The 19165-nt window shown below is 37.9% G+C and overlaps 1 protein-coding gene and 1 non-coding gene across 13 annotated transcripts in view; both read left to right on the forward strand.

Annotated features, from left to right (window-relative positions):
* The window catches only part of NCOA2 (nuclear receptor coactivator 2), a 297105-nt gene that overhangs the window by 193407 nt on the left and 84533 nt on the right, over nucleotides 1-19165 (forward strand). The window lies entirely within an intron of this gene.
* Nucleotides 2929-3060, forward strand: LOC129505443 (small nucleolar RNA SNORA72). Its single transcript, XR_008663536.1, has one exon. It is a non-coding gene; the product is annotated as a small nucleolar RNA SNORA72 (small nucleolar RNA).

The following is a 19165-nucleotide window of genomic DNA, read 5'->3' on the forward strand; positions in this document are numbered from 1 at the left end:
TGTTTTGGATTGCAGGTGAATATTTATGATAGTACAGACTTGATTATTTGGAGAATGAATGGGAGACTGATAATGACATATGATTTAACTTTTTTAAACAATGGTCCCTTATTCATTACATATACTTTGAATTTCAATTGTCAACTTCTTTAGTATTGTTATCTTCTAGAAGTGCTGGTGATAATTAAATGGCCAAAGTCAGCCAGCCAGATGTCAAAGCAGGCCATCAGAGTAGACTGCAGTAGATTTGTGCAAGCCCCAAACCCAGTTGGCAGGATATGTTAAAATAATCAGCGTGATAAATTCATTAAGATCATGAGCTTTATTAAAATCAAATGATTTCCAGTCTCTCTCCTCCCCAATTGTATGATCACATGTAAGTAGATCTGTAAAAAGAAGATAATAATAAAATAATAATACCCACTACCTAAAGTTGTGATATGTTTGATATATATAACAGATTTAATCTAGTACTTGGTACATAGAAAGACTTACTAAGTAGTAGTAATTTCTCTTATTTTTGCTTCTGACATCTGTACTTGAAATCATCATCTAAATAGATCTAGGTTTTCTTCCTGAGGACTCGGTACTGATAAGAAAACAAGTAGATTTTGGATATTTTCTTTGTTCAGTTTTAAGCTTTAATTAAAGTTCTTACAGTGTTGATTCTTTTTATATTAATATAGAAGTAAGTATACAAAAGCTATCAAACTATGCAGACAGACAAAAAAATACACAAAAATATGTGTTGGTGTGACTACATCTGGATCCCTCCCTCAGACTCTACTGCACCTGCTGGACCTTGTTGGCTTCTGTTTGTCCCTGTTACTTGAGTGACATTTTCAAGAATCTTGCTTTAAGCAGAACTAAACAGGGCAGAGTCTTGCCAGTTTTTATTTCATTCATATTTACTTCAACACAGCAAACAATCTGGCTGGCCGGAGCTTACTCTTGAAGATCTGAAACTATTACATGTTTCCATACATGTAGTAATAAATCAGACTTTATTTCGTTGATGATATAATCTATGATTGGCATTATGTCCTTGGTATTGCAATTTTTAATAAAGATATTTTTCTATTGATCTATATATAATGCACTTTCATATTTTCATGTGGATTCATGGCTCTCATTATTAATGAAATCCTTAAAATGAGCGAGCAGGGGTGGAATGCTTGCTCTCATTTCTTCTTAGGATCCTCCCCTTTTCTTAAGTATATGGAGGGGGATTTTTTTGTTTAACAGCTTTCAAATGAAGAAGATTTAATGTACCCTAATGCTTTAGGACTATATCAATTTATGATATGAGTTATAATTTTAAGACTTAAACTAGCTTTATACTCTAAGAGAAAGTAGACATCCCTTCTTTTCTTGATCATCATCTAGTGTTATGAAAAGGAATTCTGACACTGCACTGTGTGTGTTGATTTCATTCAAGAACAAGCATCATTTAGTAAATGTTTTATTGAGTAAATACTACATGCAAGATACATTGTTCTTCATTAGGTTGGAATTCAATAATCAAAAAATACATGATTGTTTTCCTTGGAGCTTTCACTCTTGGGGCGGGGGGTGACATTACCTTACAGATAACCAGCTGAGGAACTACAGGGGACAGTGGGAATAAGTATGATGACAAATGCTGATACAGCCCCCAGGAGGATAATAAAGCTGAACTGGCTCTTACTGCAAGATTAAGATTGGGGTAAGGCAGATGGAAAGGGAGGAAGAGAATCTCAAGCAGATTCCATGCTGAGTGCAGCACCCACCACAGAGCTTGATCTCACAAACATGAGATCACAACCTGACCCAGAATCAAGAGTTGGACACAACCAACTGAGCCACCCAGCTGCCCCTTTATTATTTTTAATTTTTAGTTGTAGTTTAGTCAACATACAATATTATATTAGCTTCAGGTATACAGCATCATGATTTGATGTTATATACGTTATAAAATGACTCACCATGAGAAGTGTAGTTATCTTTTACCATAAAAAGTTATTATATTATTGACTATATTCCCTATACTTATACTTTTTCATTCCTATGACTTATTTTATAACTGGAAGTTTGTACCTCTTAATCCTCTTCACCTGTTTCTCCCATTCCCCTCTCTCCTTTCTCCCCTCTGGCCACCAGTTTGTTCTCTGTATTCACAAGTGTTTCTGGTTTTTGTTTGTTTATTCGTTTTATTTTTTAGATTCCATATGTATGTGAAATGATGTATTTGCATTTCTCTAATTTGTTTCACTTAGGATAGTATTTTCTGGGTCTGTCTATATTGTTTCAAGTGTAAAATTTCATACTCTTTTATGACTGAGTGTATTTTATTGTGTATGGTGTAAACACATACACACCCCACATCCCCTTTATCCATTAATCTATCAATGGGACAGTTGGGTCGCTTTCATATTTTGGCTATTGTAAATGGTGTTGCAATAAACGTAGAGGTACATATAGCTTTTTGAATCAGTGTTTTTATTATCTGGATGTAAATACCCAGCAACGGAATTACTGGATTATATAGTATTTCTATTTTTAATTTTTTGAGGAACCTCCATGCTGTTTTTCACAATGATTGTACCAATTTACATAACCACCAACAGTGCAAGAGGATTCTCTTTTCTCCACATTCTCACCAGCACTTGTTATTTCTTGTCTTTTTATACTAGGCATTCTGACTGGTATGAGGTGATAGCTTGTTGTGGTTTTGATTTGCATTTACCTGGTGGTTACTGATGTTGAGCATCTTTTCATGTGCCTCTTGGCCATCTGTATGTCTTCTTTGGGAAAACATTTACTCAGGTCCTCTGCCCACTTGCTAATTATAACGATTTTTTGCTTTTAGTGTTAACTTTTAGGAGTTCTTTACATATTTTGGCTGTCAACCTCTTGTCATGACATATCATTTACAAGTATCTTCTCCCACTGTGAACATTCTCACTGTTCTGATTTTGTAATAATCAGGGCAGGCTAAACATTCACTATATTGAGACTATGCATGTGTCCTCAGACCTAGTTCTTTCCCTAGGTCTGGTTTTATCAATGCTGGTGATAAACCAAGTCTGATTTTTTTTTTCCATGTCTGATTTATATGATGCATCTTGTGTGAGAAATGTCTGTGACTAGATATCTGATCATCCTTGAGAAATGACAGCAAAGCTAACATAAAACCTTTGAAGATAACTGTTGCTAATTTGTTGATTTGCCAGTTGCCACTAAATGAATTGTAAAACTAAAAACAGTCCAAAAACCAGTATCTTCTCCCATTCAGTAGGTTGCCTTTTCATTTTGTTGATGAGTTCCTTCCCTGTGCAAAAGTTTTTTTAGTTTGATGTACTCCCAATTGTTTAATTTTTGCTTTTGTTGCATTTGCCTGAAGAGACAGATCCAAAAAAATATTAATAAGATCACTGTCGGGATCCCTGGGTGGCGCAGCGGTTTGGCGCCTGCCTTTGGCCCAGGGCGCGATTCTGGAGACCCCGGATCGAATCCCACGTCGGGCTCCCGGTGCATGGAGCCTGCTTCTCCCTCTGCCTATGTCTCTGCCTCTCTCTCTCTCTCTCTCTCTCTCTCTCTCTCTCTCTGTGTGTGTGTGTGTGTGACTATCATAAAATAAATAAAAATTAAAAAAAAAAAAAGACCACTGTCCATGAGTTTACTGGCTATGTTTTCTTTTAGGATCTTTATGGCTTCCGGTCTTAAATTTAGGTCTTTAATCCATTTCGAGTTTATTTTTTGTGTATGGTGTAAGCAAGTAGTCCAGTTTGATTCTTTTGTTTGTAGCTGTCCAATTTTTCCAACACCATTTATTGAAGAGACTTTTTCCCATTAAACATTCTTGCCTCCTTTATCATAGATTAATTGGCCATACAAGCATGAACTCTCTATTCTGTTCCATTGATCTGTTTGTCTATTTTTGTGCCACAATCATACTGTTTTGATTACTATAGCTCAGCAGTATAGTTTGAAATCTGTGGTGGCAATACCTCCTGCTTTCTCCTCTAAAGATTGCTTTAACTATTGGGGATTTTTTGTGTTCCATACCAATATTAGGATTATTTGCTCTTATTCTATGAAAAATACTGTTGGTCTTTTCATAGAGATTGCATTGAAACTGTAGATTACTGTGGCTAGTATGGACATTTTATTTTATTTTTAATTTTTTTTTAATTTTTTTTAATTTATTTATGATAGTCACACAGTGAGAGAGAGAGAGGCAGAGACATAGGCAGAGGGAGAAGCAGGCTCCATGCACCGGGAGCCCGACGTGGGATTCGATCCCGGGTCTCCAGGACCTTTGGCCAAAGGCAAGCGCCAAACCGCTACGCCACCCAGGGATCCCTAGTATGGACATTTTAATATTAATTCTTTTAGTCCATGAGGATTTTTCCAGTCATTTGTGTTATCTTCAGTTTCTTTTGTCAATATCTTACAGTTTTCACAATATATAAGTCTCTACCTCCTCAGTTAAATTTATTTTAGGTATTTTTGTGGGTTTTTTTTTTAATGTAATTGTAAATGGGATGTGTCTCAACTTATCTCTCTGCTAGTTGATTATTATTGTATAGAAATGGAACAGAATTTTGTATCCTGCAACTTAACTGAATTCATTTCTTAGTTCTTATAGTTTTTATTGTAGTCTAGGGTTTCCTTTTTCCTTTTTTTCTGTAATAAAGATTTTATTTGTTTATTTAAGAGAAAGATCCTTCCTTCCTTCCTTCCTTCCTTCCTTCCTTCCTTCCTTCCTTCCTTCCTCCCTCCCTCCCTCCCTCCCTCCCTCCCTCCCTCCCTCCCTCCCTTTGTTATTTTTTATTTTTTTTTAGATTTTATTTATTTGAGAGAGAGAAAACGAGTACAAAGGCAGGTAGGGGAGGAGCAGAGAAGAAGGAGAAACAGACTCCCTGCTAAGCAAGTAGCTCAACATGGGGCTCCATCCTAGGACCCTGAGATCACGACCTGAGCCAAAGACAGCCACCCAGGCACCCCTGGCATTTGCTACATATAGCATCATGTCATCTGCAAATAATGACAGTTTTATTTCTTCCTTACCAATGTGGATGTCTTTTTTTCTTATCTGCTTGCTGTGACTAGTATTAAATAAAAGTGATGAGAGTGGACATTTTTGTTTTGTTCTGGGTGTTAGAGGAAAAGTTCTCAGCTTTTCACCATTGAATATGACACTAGCTGTGGGTTTGTCATGACATGTATGGCTTTTATTATGTTGAAGTATGTTCCCTCTATACCCACTTTATTGAGATTTATCATTGAGTGGATGTCCAATTTTGTCAAATGCTTTTTTTTTTTTTGCATTTGACATACTAATATGATTTCTACTCATTTTATTAATGTGCTATATCACATTGACTAATTGATTGGCGGATATTGAACCATCCTTGCATCCCTGAAATAAATCCCACTTGATTATGGTAAATGATCCTTTTAGTGTATTATTGAATTTGGTTTGCTGCTATTTTGTTGAGGATTTTTGCACCAGTTTTAACAGTGTTTGTCTGGTTTTAGTGTCAAGACAATGCCTGCCTCATAGAATGACTTTGGAATAATTCCTTCCTCCTCAGTTTTTTTTGGAATAGCTTGAGATGAATAACTATTAACTCTTCTTTAAATGTTTAGAAAAATTCACCTGTGCAGTCATCTGACCCTAGACTCTTGTTTATTACTTTGATAATGGATTCAATTTCATTAGTAGTAATTGGTCTGTTCAGATTTTCTATTTCTTACTGATTCAGCTTTTGAAGATTTTATGTTTCTAGGAATGAATGGATCCATGTCTTCTAGGCAGTCTAGTTTATTGGCATATAAATTTTGATAGTAATATTTTACAATCTTTTGTATTTCTGTGCTGTCAGTTGTGACTTTTCCTCTGCTTTTTCTGATTTTATTTGAACCCTCCCCTCCCCCCCTTTTGGTAAGTGTACCTAAAGATTTATCGGTTTTTATCTTTTCAAAGAAGCATCTCTTAGTTTCATTTATCTTTTCTATTATTCCTTTAGTCTCTATTTAATTCATTTCCTTTTTAAAAGAAAGTTGTTTATGTATATATTTATTCATGAGAGACACAGAGAGAGAGAGGCAGAGACACAGGCAGAGGGAGAACCAGGCTCCATGCAGGGAGCCTGATGTGGGACTCGATCCCGGGCCTCCAGGATCACGCCCTGGGCCAAAGGCGGGGGCTAAACCGCTAAGCCACTGGGGCTGCCCTATTTAATTCATTTCCATTTTGATCTTTATTATTTCCTTTGTTCTTTTTCTAGTTCCTTTAGGTGTTAGGTTGGAGGATTTATTTAAGATTTTTTCTCATTTGGAATCCCTGGGTGGCGCAGCGGTTTGGCACCTGCCTTTGGCCCAGGGCGCAATCCTGGAGACCCAGGATCGAATCCCACATCGGGCTCCCGGTGCATGGAGCCTGCTTCTCCCTCTGCCTGTGTCTCTGCCTCTCTCTCTCTTTTATCTGTGTGACTATAATTAATAAATAAATAAATAAATAAATAAATTTTTTTTTCTCATTTCCTGAGGTTGGCCTGTGTCACTATAAATAAACTCACATAGAAATGCTCTTGCTGCATCCTGAAGTTTTTACCATTTTGTTTTCATTTTCGTTTATCTCAGGTTAATTTTTTATTTACTCTTTGATTTCTTTGTTGACCCAGTTTTAGTTTGGAAGCATGTTGTTTAGTCTCCACATTTGCTTTCTTTTTTCTCTTTTTTCCCGCTCCAGTTTTCTTCTTATAATCTTTTTCTAGTTTTTCACCACTATTAGATAAAAAAAAAAAAAAAAAGAAGAAAGAAAAGATGCTTGATGTGACTACAGTCTCCTTAAATTTTTTGACATTTGTTTGTGACCTAATCTGATTTGTCCTGGAGAATGTTCTATGTGTACCTGAAAACAATGTATATTCTGCTGTTTGGGGATGTAAGTTCTATGTGTATACCTATTAAGTCCAGCTGATCTGAAGTGTCATCCAGAGCCATTGTTACCCTGTTTATTTTTGCCTATATGGTCTATCCATTGTTGTAAGTGGGATGTTAAAGCCCTCTACTATGATTGTATTCCTGTCAATTTCTCTCTTTATGCCTGTTAATATTTGTTTTATATTTTTAGATGTTCCTGTGTTGGGTGCACAGATATTTGCGATAGTTATAACCTCTTGTTGAATTGATCATGCTCTTCTTTGTCTCTTGTTGCAGTCCTTGTTTTTTTTTGTTTGTTTGTTTTAAGATTTTATTTATTTATTTATGATAGAGGAGAGAGAGAGAGAGGCAGAGACACAGGCAGAGGGAGAAGCAGGCTCCATGCAGCGAGCCCGACATGGGACTCGATCCCGGGTCTCCAATATCGCACCCTGGGCCAAAGGCAGGCGCCAAACCGCTGCACCACCCAGGGATCCCCTGCAGTCCTTGTTTTAAAGTCACGTTTGTCTGATATTAGTATTGCTGCCCCGATATGTGTGTGTGTGTGTGTGTGTGTGTATTTTTTTTTTGCTTCCGGTTGTGGGGAATATCTTTTCATCCTTTCACTTTCACTCTACATGTGTCCTTAGGTCTGAAGTGAGTCTCTTGTAGGCAGCATAGAGATGGATTTTGTTTTTAAATTCACTTAGTCACTCTGTGTCTTTTGATTGGAACATTTAGTCCATTTACTTTTAAAGTGATTATTGATAGATATGTACTTACTGCCATTATATTGTTTCTTAGTTGTCTTTCTAGTTGTCTCTATTCCTTTCTTCAGGGAAAACGAGATTGTAATAGGTGAGAGAGTTAGGGTTGGGGCAGAGAGGCCTTCCAAACAGGAAGCAAGGAACCTGAACAAAGGCACAAGAGCCCTCAAAGACATATACTGTGTGTGGAGTCAGACTGTTTAGCTACAGAATAGGCTATTTTGAAGCATTTGGTTGAATTTGAGGCTTAAAAGGACAGGTGAGATCCAGATGGGACAGTAAGTAAAGTACCATAAGCAATATTGAAATTTGGAGAAGGTGACATAAATTGAGACTCTTAGCAATCCTTATCAGAATTGCCTTGAAGTTGTCTACCATGGTCTCTAGATTCCAGTGATACTGGAAATGGGGAGCTTTTTTTTTTTTTTAATACTGCTGACTTCAGGGGAAGGAAGGCACGTAACTAATAAAACAACAAGAAAAAGTAAGTTAAAACATACTAGAGAATTACAAAATACCTTATTTATCTTTAACAAGAAATATTTTGTACATAACCTTTTATTCATTTTTATAACTTGTTGAAGGGCATAGAAAGAGTAAGATGGAAGGGAAGAAGAGAAAGAACAAGATGGAAAGGTAGTAAGCAAGACCCACAAAGACCAATAGAGAGCCTGACAAAGACAAGGAAGGGACTCAGAAGCATACATTTTCATGTTTAAACAAAAATAAATTTTTTCAAGATTTTATTTATTTGAGAGAGAGAGAATGAAAGAGAGAGCACAACCAGTGGGAGACAGAAGCAGGCTCCCCACTGAGCAGGGAGCCTGACTTTGGACTCCATCCCAAGACCCTGGGGTCATGACCCGAGCCAAAGGCAGACCCTTTGGTGACTGAGCCACCCAGGTGCCCCATGCATAGTCTTATTTGACAACTGTGAGCACTTAGTTAAGAGCCCTTGGCCTTAGCTCCCTAGCTGTCAGCCCTCACCTTCTGTTTAAATTCCACCCCATCCTTGGTGAAGAGTGCCCACACTTGTGTCCTGGCTGCTCAGCCTTCCCCTGTCCTTGTCTGCAGGACACAAATCAGTATGCTCCCCAGCCCTACCTCTTCTCCTGGGATTTAGAAATTGTCATATTTGTCACTGTGCCCACGGGAGGAATACGGGGCCATTCCCACACTAGAATCAGCAAAAAGTTTTCTCTACAACCCCAGTGAGAGAGAGCTAAGTTGATCCTTCTGCCTCAATTTCAGTGACTGCCAATAGGCTCAATGACAGAGTCCAAGAGAAGAACCTTCACCACTGCATACAAGTCCCTCTCTGATCCATTTCCTGTGCTTTCATCCTCTCCCTTGCTCCAGCCTACGAACTCCTTAAACTCTTATCCCCTCCTCCACAACCAGCACTGACACAGGCCTACACACATGCACAATTTCTTGCCTTGGTGTCTTCTGCCTGGAATGCTTCTCTCCTCTTCCCTGTTAGCTGGTTGACTATCACCCACCATTAGTAATCCACTAGGGTGGAATATTACAACTATTACAGGTTTCACAGTGAAAGGGAATCTAGGCTGGGTGATGATAGAACGTCCAATGGCAAGGTGCCTTCACGAGTACTCCACATCTGGCCAGTTTAGCCCACTACCGTGTTCCATATCCTCAGTGTATATACCCTAAGGTTACTACCCTAGACCACTTCCTGTTTCTAACACATATTTATGGGGTTTTGCTTTTGCATCATTATTCATACTCTTACCTCCCTATCTGGAATGCCTCCTTATTCTGTTTCTGTCTTTTCCCACTAGAGTCTTACTGGTTACTCTTCAGGGCTCGTCTTAAATAATGCTTCTTAATCCCCAATCAATATAGACTTACCTCCTTTGAATCTCCATATCATTTCTTTCTTCTGATTATTTTTTTTGTGGGTTTTCCTTTCTCTTACCCAATTGAATGATAAATTCCTTGATGTCAGAGATCATATCCACTCATCATTCACACCTGTGGCATTTCTGAGCACCATGTTTGTTTTTAGTGTGTAAAACAAATATCTCAGATTTTTCTGATGCCTAGCTTTTATCGAGCCCTGTACAATGACTTTATATTGGGAGAAAACAGCATCCCAAATTTAAGAACTTGAAATTTTTATTCTAATAATTGAGTATGTTCTGTCTCTTGTACAAAGGTAATTATAACCTTTTTTTTGGGACAGATAGTATTTATAATATTTGGTTTGTCTCCTAAAGTGTGTTTGTGTTTCCTTAAGTGCATTTGGTAAACCTTTAACTTTCTTAGGCACTAATAAGGTTAGTTCTTGAGACCATCTTAAAATAAGGATGACAAGTTGGTCCAAGGATTATGGGTTATTGTTAAGCTGTTTAAAATAAGGATGAGCAGCCCGGGTGGCTCAGTGGTTTAGCACCGCCTTCAGCCCAGGGCCTGATCCTGGAGACCCAGGATCGAGTCCTACGTCAGGCTCCCTGCATGGAGCCTGCTTCTCCCTCTGCCTGTGTCTCTGCCTCTCTCTCTCTCTCTCTCTCCCTCTGGGTCTCTCATGAATAAATAAATAAAATATTTAAAAAATAAAATAAGGATGACAAATCTACACAACTTGTCAACTAGAATATATTTTGAAAAGCCAAGGGCGTGGCATTTTATAATTTTTAAAAATTTTTATTATGATCTTCAGTTAATTTGGGAGATTTTTCCTTGATTTAAGATAGACATATTGTGTTAGACTAGAATATGTAGCAAATAGAAAGCACACTCACATTTTATATTTAGTGCTATGCAGATACTGGATATAATGGTTTCGAAAGAACTTATATCTAAGATTTTCAGATATGTTAAAGTTCCATGAGCTACTGTTACCTCTAATTCATTCTTCTTAGTTTGAAGAATAATACAATTTTTGAGAAATGAATTAAATATTTGGGATGTGGTAGAAAGAAGAGAACAAGAGTTTTTCCAAATGCATTATAATTAGCTTATTATATAAGTGTGTCTGTGTGTATATATATAACTTATTCACTACTAAAGATTAGAAATGGAGGGGATCCCTGGGTGGCTCGGCGGTTTGGCACCTGTCTTTGGCCCAGGGCGCGGTCCTGGAATCCTAGGATCGAGTTCCGCATCGGGCTCCCGGCATGGAGCCTGCTTCTCCCTCCTCCTGTGTCTCTGCCCCTCTCTCTCTCTCTGTGTCTATCATAAATAAATAAATAAATCTTTAAAAAAATAAGATTAGAAATGGCTTATTACAATCAGATTTATGTATTGTAATTAACATTGGAATAAATAAAAGATATAGAGCAAAAACACCACTATTTGTTCTGTTAATTGTTGTCATTCTCTGGTTGGTTTAGGCTTAACATATATTTTTCTTAGTTTTGTGTTATTTTTTGCCTTCCCTTTCCATTTCCCTTTCCCATTCCCTTCAGAACAAGACTGTTTTCCCAACCTGTTGTACTAGTAGAACAAGGAGGAAGGAAATGTGACAGTTTCTGTGTACTTTAGGTTAAGCTAATTTTCAGGTTGAAATGGATTATACCATAATTATTGGACATGCAGCTGTTGTAATTGGTCTTTCTAAGGAGACTTTTTTCTGGGTTGGTGGTTTTTTGTTGTGTGTGTGTGTTTTGGTAGCAAGAAAAAAAAACGTAACATAAATTTGCCCTCTTAGCAGTTTTTAAGTGTACATTACTGTATTTTAACTATATGCACACTGTTGTATGAGACCTCTAGAACTTTTTTGTCTTGCATGGTAGAAACTATACGCATTGAATAACGTGCCATTTCTCCTGACCCCCAACACCTAGCAACAACCTTCCATTTTTTGTTTCTGTGGCTTTGACTACTTTAGATGCCTGCCATAAGTGGAATCATGAAGTATTTCGTCTTTGTAATTGACTTATTTAACTTAGCATAATAGTCCTCAGGGTTCATCCTTGTTGTTGTGTATGTCAGGATTTTTTTAAGGCTAAATTATATTCCACTGTATGTATATATGAAATTTTCTTTATCCATTCATCCATCAATGGATATTCAAGTTGTTTTTACATCTTGTTATTGGGAACAACACTTCAGTGAATGTGTGTATGCAGATATCTTTTTGAGACTTTGTTTCCAATACTTTTGGATAAATCTTCAGAAGTGAGATTGCTGTCATATGGTAGTTCTGTTTTTAATTTTTTGAGGATCCTTCATACTCCATATATTTTCCATAGCATCTGCACATTCTATAATCCCACCAATAATGCACAACAATTCCAATTTTCCCATATCCTCACCAACACTTGTTATTTTCTGGTTTTTTGATAGCAGCCATCCTAGCAGGTGTGAGTGCCTTCTTTTTTACGGGTGTGAGGGGTTGAAATCTCATTGTGGTTTTGATTTACATTTTCCTAATGATTAATGATGTTGAATATCTTTTCCAAAGGAATGTTTTGAAAAGAGTAAGTAGCTAATACTATATTACAGCATTGAATGCTCTCTGTGGTCAAATATCTTAGTTTCATATATTGCTGAAAAATGAGGGCACCAAACATGACCTTAAGCTAAAAAGGATGAGGAGGAGATTCTTAGGTGCAGGAAGACTCCTTGAGGCAAATCTGAAGTCAGTTGCAAAGTGAGAGAAAATTGTAATGACATTAAGATTGCTCCTCTGAGATACTCTGCCTCATGTCAGCCATTTCTCATGTTCCCCTAAAGGGTGTTTCTCTCCCTGAAGCCATTTACTACATAAGACTTCTTTATATAGGTTAAAAGAAGGAAGGAGTACGACCTTCATAGATCATACTGTTTATATATAATGTGGGGGTGGACAAACAGAGGCACTCGTGTATGTCACTTCCCCATTCCCTTTCTAGTCTTGTTCAGTCTGTGATACTTTATTTCATTTCTGCTTAGAAAATGTTTACTTTGGGGATTCCTGGGTGGCTCAGCGGTTTAGTGCCTACCTTTGGCCCAGGGCGTGATCCTGGGATTGAGTCCCACGTCGGGCTCCCTGCATGGATCCTGCTTCTCCCTCTGCCTGTGTCTCTTCCTCTCTCTCTCTCTCTCTCTCTCTCTCTCTCTCTCTCTCTCTCGAATAAATAAATAAAATCTTTAAAAAATATATTTACTTTTTGCTCATTAGTGGGTCATTTATCTGTGGTCATAAGTGCAGCAGTCTATTTTTTTTTACATCTTCTCTCCTCTTTTCTGTTACCCTCAATGTTTTTAAGGTAATAATCTTAGGAAAACAATGATCATGTTCTTTATCTTCATCATTTATGGGTAAGAAATGGAGACCTCTACAGTTTATGCTTTGCTATCAGCACAAAGTCCAATAAAAATTGGCCTTCTGCAATTTGGGACCTTATAATTGTTAGTCCAGTTACTGCTATAGACTTGATTTTATCAGCATACAAGTTCTTAAATTGTTTTGTTTTCTAAGAATGCAATAGTGAAAGATAATTCACAGAATATAAGAATTGCAGATCTGCTTATAATGCTAATTCAAGACACTTCGGTGTTTCAGTTAGCTAAGCAATTGATTCCATCTCAGCTCAGGGTTTTGTTTTTTTTTTCTTCAAGATTTTATTTATTTATTTGAGAGAGGGAGACAGAAATAGTGACCGAGAGCATGAGCTAGGAAGAGAGGGAGAAGCAGGCTCTCCCCTGAGCATGGAGCCCAATGTGGGGCATGATCCTGGGACCCTGGGATCATTACCTGAGCTGAAGGCAGACGCTTAACTGACTGAGCCACCTAGGCACCCCTTCAGCTCAGGTCTTGATCTCAGGGTTGTAAATTCAATCCATGCACTGGGTTCCACACTGGGCGTGAAACCTACTTTAGAAAAAGAAAAAAAAAAGGGATCCCTGGGTGGCTCAGCAGTTTGGCGCCTGCTTTAGGCCCAGAGTATGATCCTGGAGTCCCAGGATCGATTTCCGCGTCAGGCTCCTGGTGTGGAGCCTGCTTCTCCCTCTGCCTGTGTCTCTGCCTCTCTCCCTCCCTCCCTCTCCCTCTCTCTCTCTCTCTCTCTCTCTCTCTCTCTCTCTCTCTCTCTCTCTCATGCATAAGTAAATAAATAAATCTTAAAAAAAAAAAGGACTGGATACCAATTAACTTTAACCTGAGAATTGATTTTAATTTGATCTTTTATTTTTAAGTTTATAGTTGAGTGACATTAAGTATACCTTTGTGTTGTTGTGCAACTGTCACCAGTATCCATCTCCAGAATTTTGTCATCATCCCAAACAGAAATTCTCTATTAGATAAGTACTCACCCCTCCTCCTACCAGCCCCTGGTGACCATTATTCTACTTTCTGTCTCTGAATTAGACCATTCTAGGTACCTCATATACATGAAATCATATAGTCTTTATTTTTTTGTGATCGGCTTATTTTACTTAGCATAATGTTCTCAAGGTTCATCTGTGTTCCTGTAGATGCATATATATACACGTCATCATTTCCTTCCTTTTAAAGGCTGAATAGTATTCCATTACATATATAAACAATATTTAGTTTATCCATTTACCCATTAATGGACATCTGGGTTATTTCTACCTTTTTGCTGTTGTAAATCATGCTATTATGAACATTGGTGTACGAATATCTGTTCAGATCCCTGCTTTCATTTTTTTGGGAATATATACCTAGATGTGGTTTGGCTGGGTCATGTAGTAATTCTATGTTTAATTTTTTGAGGAACCATTATACTGTTTCGAAAGTGGCTGTAACTTGGCTTTTTAAAATCAGGTTTTAAAATATTTTGCTAAACAGATTGAAAATTTACCAAGGGTTAAAATACCCTATTCTCTTAACTAGAAACCTTAAAGTATTATTTTATCTCCTAAGTGGTCTCTACATACTCTCTTTTCTGTTTATCAGGGGACAGTTGAACTGGGCAAAGGCCAGTGTTGGTTGTCCTCATTTACCACCATGGTAATTAGATAGAGCAATGAGATGAAAATTACACTCCCAGCTCTCAATTGTGAAACTTGGTTAAGAGTGGGTCATGATGAGTCAAAAATAACACATCATTTTGTGAGTCAGAAAATACCTGATGAGTGCCGCCTCTTTTACGGAGTCCTAGAATACAGCAATGCTTAGGTGACATGGCTGCCGCCATCATGAAACTTGGAGTCTAGGAATAGGAAAGATGGGTCATGGATAAGTGTGTAGTGGTGCAAAATGTATGTCTAGTGTAAGGCCGGTGTGCTCTGGGAAGTATATATTCTCGCCTGGGGTTTGTGGAAGGTCCTTGCTCACTGACATTTCAGCTAGAGATGAAAAATAAGCCAGGGCTCATAACATTGTATTCTTATAATGCTTAATATATGTCCTAACAGTGGTAGGTGCATGCAATTTATAAACAAATGCATATTTTGTATACATGGTACACACCTATCAAAAGTACTGATAGAATGAGTTATCAAAGAAGTTTCTTCTAGAGAATGCTTGTCTGGTTGACTTTCAGTGGATGCAATTAGCCTTACAGTCAACAGAGGAGTGAACAGAGAGACATCAGCATGTGGCCTGGGACCCAGAAAGATCTGAGCTTCTAAAACCTTTTGATGATGCATTCCTTCTCCACACTACACTGTTCCATCCTTCTTTGTCCCTTATTTCCAGGTTTCTTATAAATGAAGTAAGTTATACGCTCCCATTTTCTGTGTGCTCACTAAAATCTGGCCTGTTTGCTTGCCACTGCTCATCAAACAGTGCTCCCTTGAGATGCCTGGGTGGCTGAGTAGTTGAGTTCTGCCTTTGGCCCAGGGCATGATCCCAGGGTCTGGGATCGAGTCCCACATCAGGCTCCCCATGAGAAGCCTGCTTCTCCCTCTGCCTAGGTCTCTGCACCTCTCTTTGTGTTTCTCATGAATAAATAAATAAAATCTTAAAAAAAAAAAAGCACTCCCTGGAATATCAACAGTGACTTCCTGTTCACCACATCAGCAGACCTCTTCCTCCTCCCTCACCTGCTTAGCTTCTCTAGTAACCATCCTTTCTCCAAACACTTGTACTTGTGCTCCATGCTGTAGCCATACATGGTCGCTGCCTTCTCTTTCATTTCTAATCCTGGACTGCCTTTTATCCCCAACTAAAATCCCTTCCTTGATCAGTTTTAGCTCTTTCCAACTTTTCTTGCTACCGACATTAATTTCCTAAAAATGTGTGGATATGTAACGGCTGTTCTCTGAACTTTGTGAGTCTCCCCTGTAGAGATGAAAGTAAAATGTCCTCACCTGGCATTTAAGGTACCATCTGTCTAAACATTCATCTTTGCAGAGCCTAAAGCCTTAGTTACTCATTAACCTGTAGCCGCATAGCTTGTGGGCTACAGTTAAGTAAAATAGATACCTCATTTTGGCTTGTCATGTAATAGTTTAAGCTTTAAAAACAAAACAAAAACTCCCTAGTACCATTCAAACTCTATGATAGAAGAACCATAGCTTATTCGTTTTTATATCCTTTCCCTAATGCCTTGCACATAGGAGATACTTATTAATAAGTGTTTATGTAAATAATGGACAAAAATTAGGGTTTACAGGAATGTGAAAGAAACAAGAAATTTAATGTTTTCTTTAGCTATTTCAAGAAGGTGTGACTAGAATGATGGTGGGGGGTGATAAATGATAGAAGGCATTTAAAGACCATCATTAACTACTGTGTGAGTTTGAAATAGCATGTAAAATAAATTTCAGTGGTGTAGTCTGGAAATGAGCACGGTCCGTATCATAATTATTTTGAAACATGATTTCTCATTAATTCATACTTCTATTCCTGGTACATTTACCAGATGCCCTCTATGTGCCACATACTGTGCATCAGAGATACAAGGAAAAGCAAAACACTGTCCCTGCCATCCCGGGGCTCATTAACAAAGAAGTCATTAAAGCCTTTTTAGAATAGCTTATCCTTAGCATATGTACATCCTTCTCCCTAATTTGAGAACGCACCCTAGAGGGAGGCCTGTGGTTGTTCAGCTTGGCCTGTGCCTACATTTATTAATAAGTGATTAAGCTGGTATTTGGATCTAAGAAAAAGAAGAGATACAGTAAGTGAGGAAGTACTATGATAGATAGATGAATACAGATATGTAAGTATAGCTAGATGGAGACAGAAGGCAGACTGTGATAACAGAAGAGGTAGGAAATACAACTCTTTGACCTCCAAAAATATATTGAAGTTTACCATGTGGGTAACGCTTAGATAAAATCTGATGTCAAGAATTGGGATTCCTTATATCCAAGGCTACTGGTTTTTTTCTTTAGCAATATTTTTCAAATGTCATATAAATATACCTGTACATACTTTTTCCAGCTATGTTCTTATCCATTCTGGAAGCCTGCTGTGTTCTGTACTCTGTCCACGGGTTTACCGCGGATGGCCCGACTCTCAGGGGGTCTTGATGTGTTGTCTGTTTCATAGATAAGGAAACCGACTTGGAGAAACTGTAGTCAGATTGAGGCCGTAACTCTAGTAAATGACAAAGGAGAATTCCAACTATAGTCTGTTGGTGATTCCAAAGCCTGTGATCTTTCTACTGTGTTCCATTACCTGCCTCTGAGAATGGTGGTCATGTCTTCGACTTTGCCTTTGTTTGAGAGAAAATGTTGATCTACAGAGAAATTCCAAAAGTAACATACTCAAAACCAAAAGAAAGATTTACAATAGTTACTGCTGTGTTATTAGGGGTAGTTCTAACACATCTTATCATAGAAGAGATTTTGATGATTTGGGGTTAGATGTGATTTCATTAAATATCTTAAATCTTATGGGGATTGCAGTTAATGGCTATGAAGCATTGTAGCTTAAGGAACCATTAGAGCAAATAGCTCCTAGAGGTTATAACTGCCTCTAACCCGCTTCCTATGTGTTCATGCCTATACATTTCAAACTAGGCTTCTTTGATTACTGATGAATATCTCCCGATACTGTCTTTTTTTATTGTTTTTTTTTTCTAGTAATCTCAGTATCAAAGAATGAAAAGGAAAAGATGCTAAGGTGTTGTTCATTGGTGAAAAGAATTTCACATAGACATGAAAGCTGTTGCTCTGTATTCAGAGCATTCACAGTTCTCCAAGAGCCAGATGCTGACATGAAAAATAAGGGAAATAGGTTAGGAATTTACATTGTATACTTTCAGAGGCAGAATTACCACTAAACTAGTGAAGGTTGGGATGCAAGCATTCTTACTTGTACTGGCCCCAGTGAGTGCTGGGAGTTGTAGCATGTAGTGAGATGGGGAAGCCATCTTTTCACATTTTCTATAAAAAAGATGGAGAATTAACACTTAATTTGTGTTCTTGAAGAGACTCCTCTCACATTGTCATAAGCTTCGGGCCCTACACAACAGAGTCATCCCTGTAGACTAGCAAAGTGTAGAGTATATACCAGGTCAAAAGCAAAAGGGTCAGCTTCTACAGTGCTCACATATGGAGTGCTTACAGCCATCGTCATTTCATCTGTGCAGCACCACTGCGTAGGGTGAGTTTAGGTATGAGCTCCATTTTCCAGACAAGGAATTTAAGGTTTAAGTCACTTGTCTAGAGTCACACAGCTAGAAGGTGGTGGAACTGGAACTCAAATCCAGATCTCTGCTTTGCTCCAAAGCCAGAGTCTCCCCATGAAGTGAAAGGATAAACAAACACATCACCCAGGTGTTCTCTTGCTTTTGTCTGCCATTTGGAAGAAGTTGTTATAAGTGAATTGGGTGAGCATGTTATTGGCTGAATTTAAGCTCTACTGAGACACTGGTTTAGTTACTGGGAAGAATTTTTTTTTTGCAGATCCCTATTTCAGAGGATGATGTACAATTTTAAGGCAGCTCAGCTTTTCCTGTCAGGAAAAAAGATGATAAAAGATCCCAAGAAAATAGAAGGTTGCTATCCAGGCCAAAAAAAACTCCTTGGTATTTAGCCAGAAAATTGGATACCAAACTTGTTTTAGAACATTCATTTTGTACCCTGATGTGAACAGATGAGGAATTGTTCTGTCAGAGTGAATGTCTCATCATTTTATCTGTCCATCTTTTTGTGCAGTATAACCTCTAGATAAACAACAGTCTGGCCTGGTTAAGGTATTCTCTCCCATTTCAGAAAATATATGGGGAGCAAAACAGAGACTTTACCCACTCTACTTTAATCATTGTGACCACCTCAATATTCATTACATTATGGACCAGAAGTAAAAGAAAGGAACAGAATCTGAGGTCCCTGTTTCACACAAGACTACTTAGCTATATACGAGACAATGTAGTGGCTGTTTTAACATGGGTGCTGAAAAGGAAGTGTGTAAAATGCAGACTTCGTCTGTAAAATGGATTTATTAGATGTCAAATATTTAAACTCAAAATTTTAGATATCCATAGCTGTCCATAGCAAAAGGCTACTTTGCCTTATGTTTCTCATTTCAGTCATTTTGAACAGAAGAAAGCCCCAGTTCAATGTGGTCACATACCAAAAATACATTGATTTTACCCAGGAGAGAAAAAGTGCTCATT

The sequence above is a fragment of the Nyctereutes procyonoides genome, unplaced genomic scaffold, assembly GCF_905146905.1.
Source record: "Nyctereutes procyonoides isolate TBG_1078 unplaced genomic scaffold, NYPRO_anot_genome, whole genome shotgun sequence".
In the NCBI taxonomy this organism is placed as follows: domain Eukaryota; kingdom Metazoa; phylum Chordata; class Mammalia; order Carnivora; family Canidae; genus Nyctereutes; species Nyctereutes procyonoides.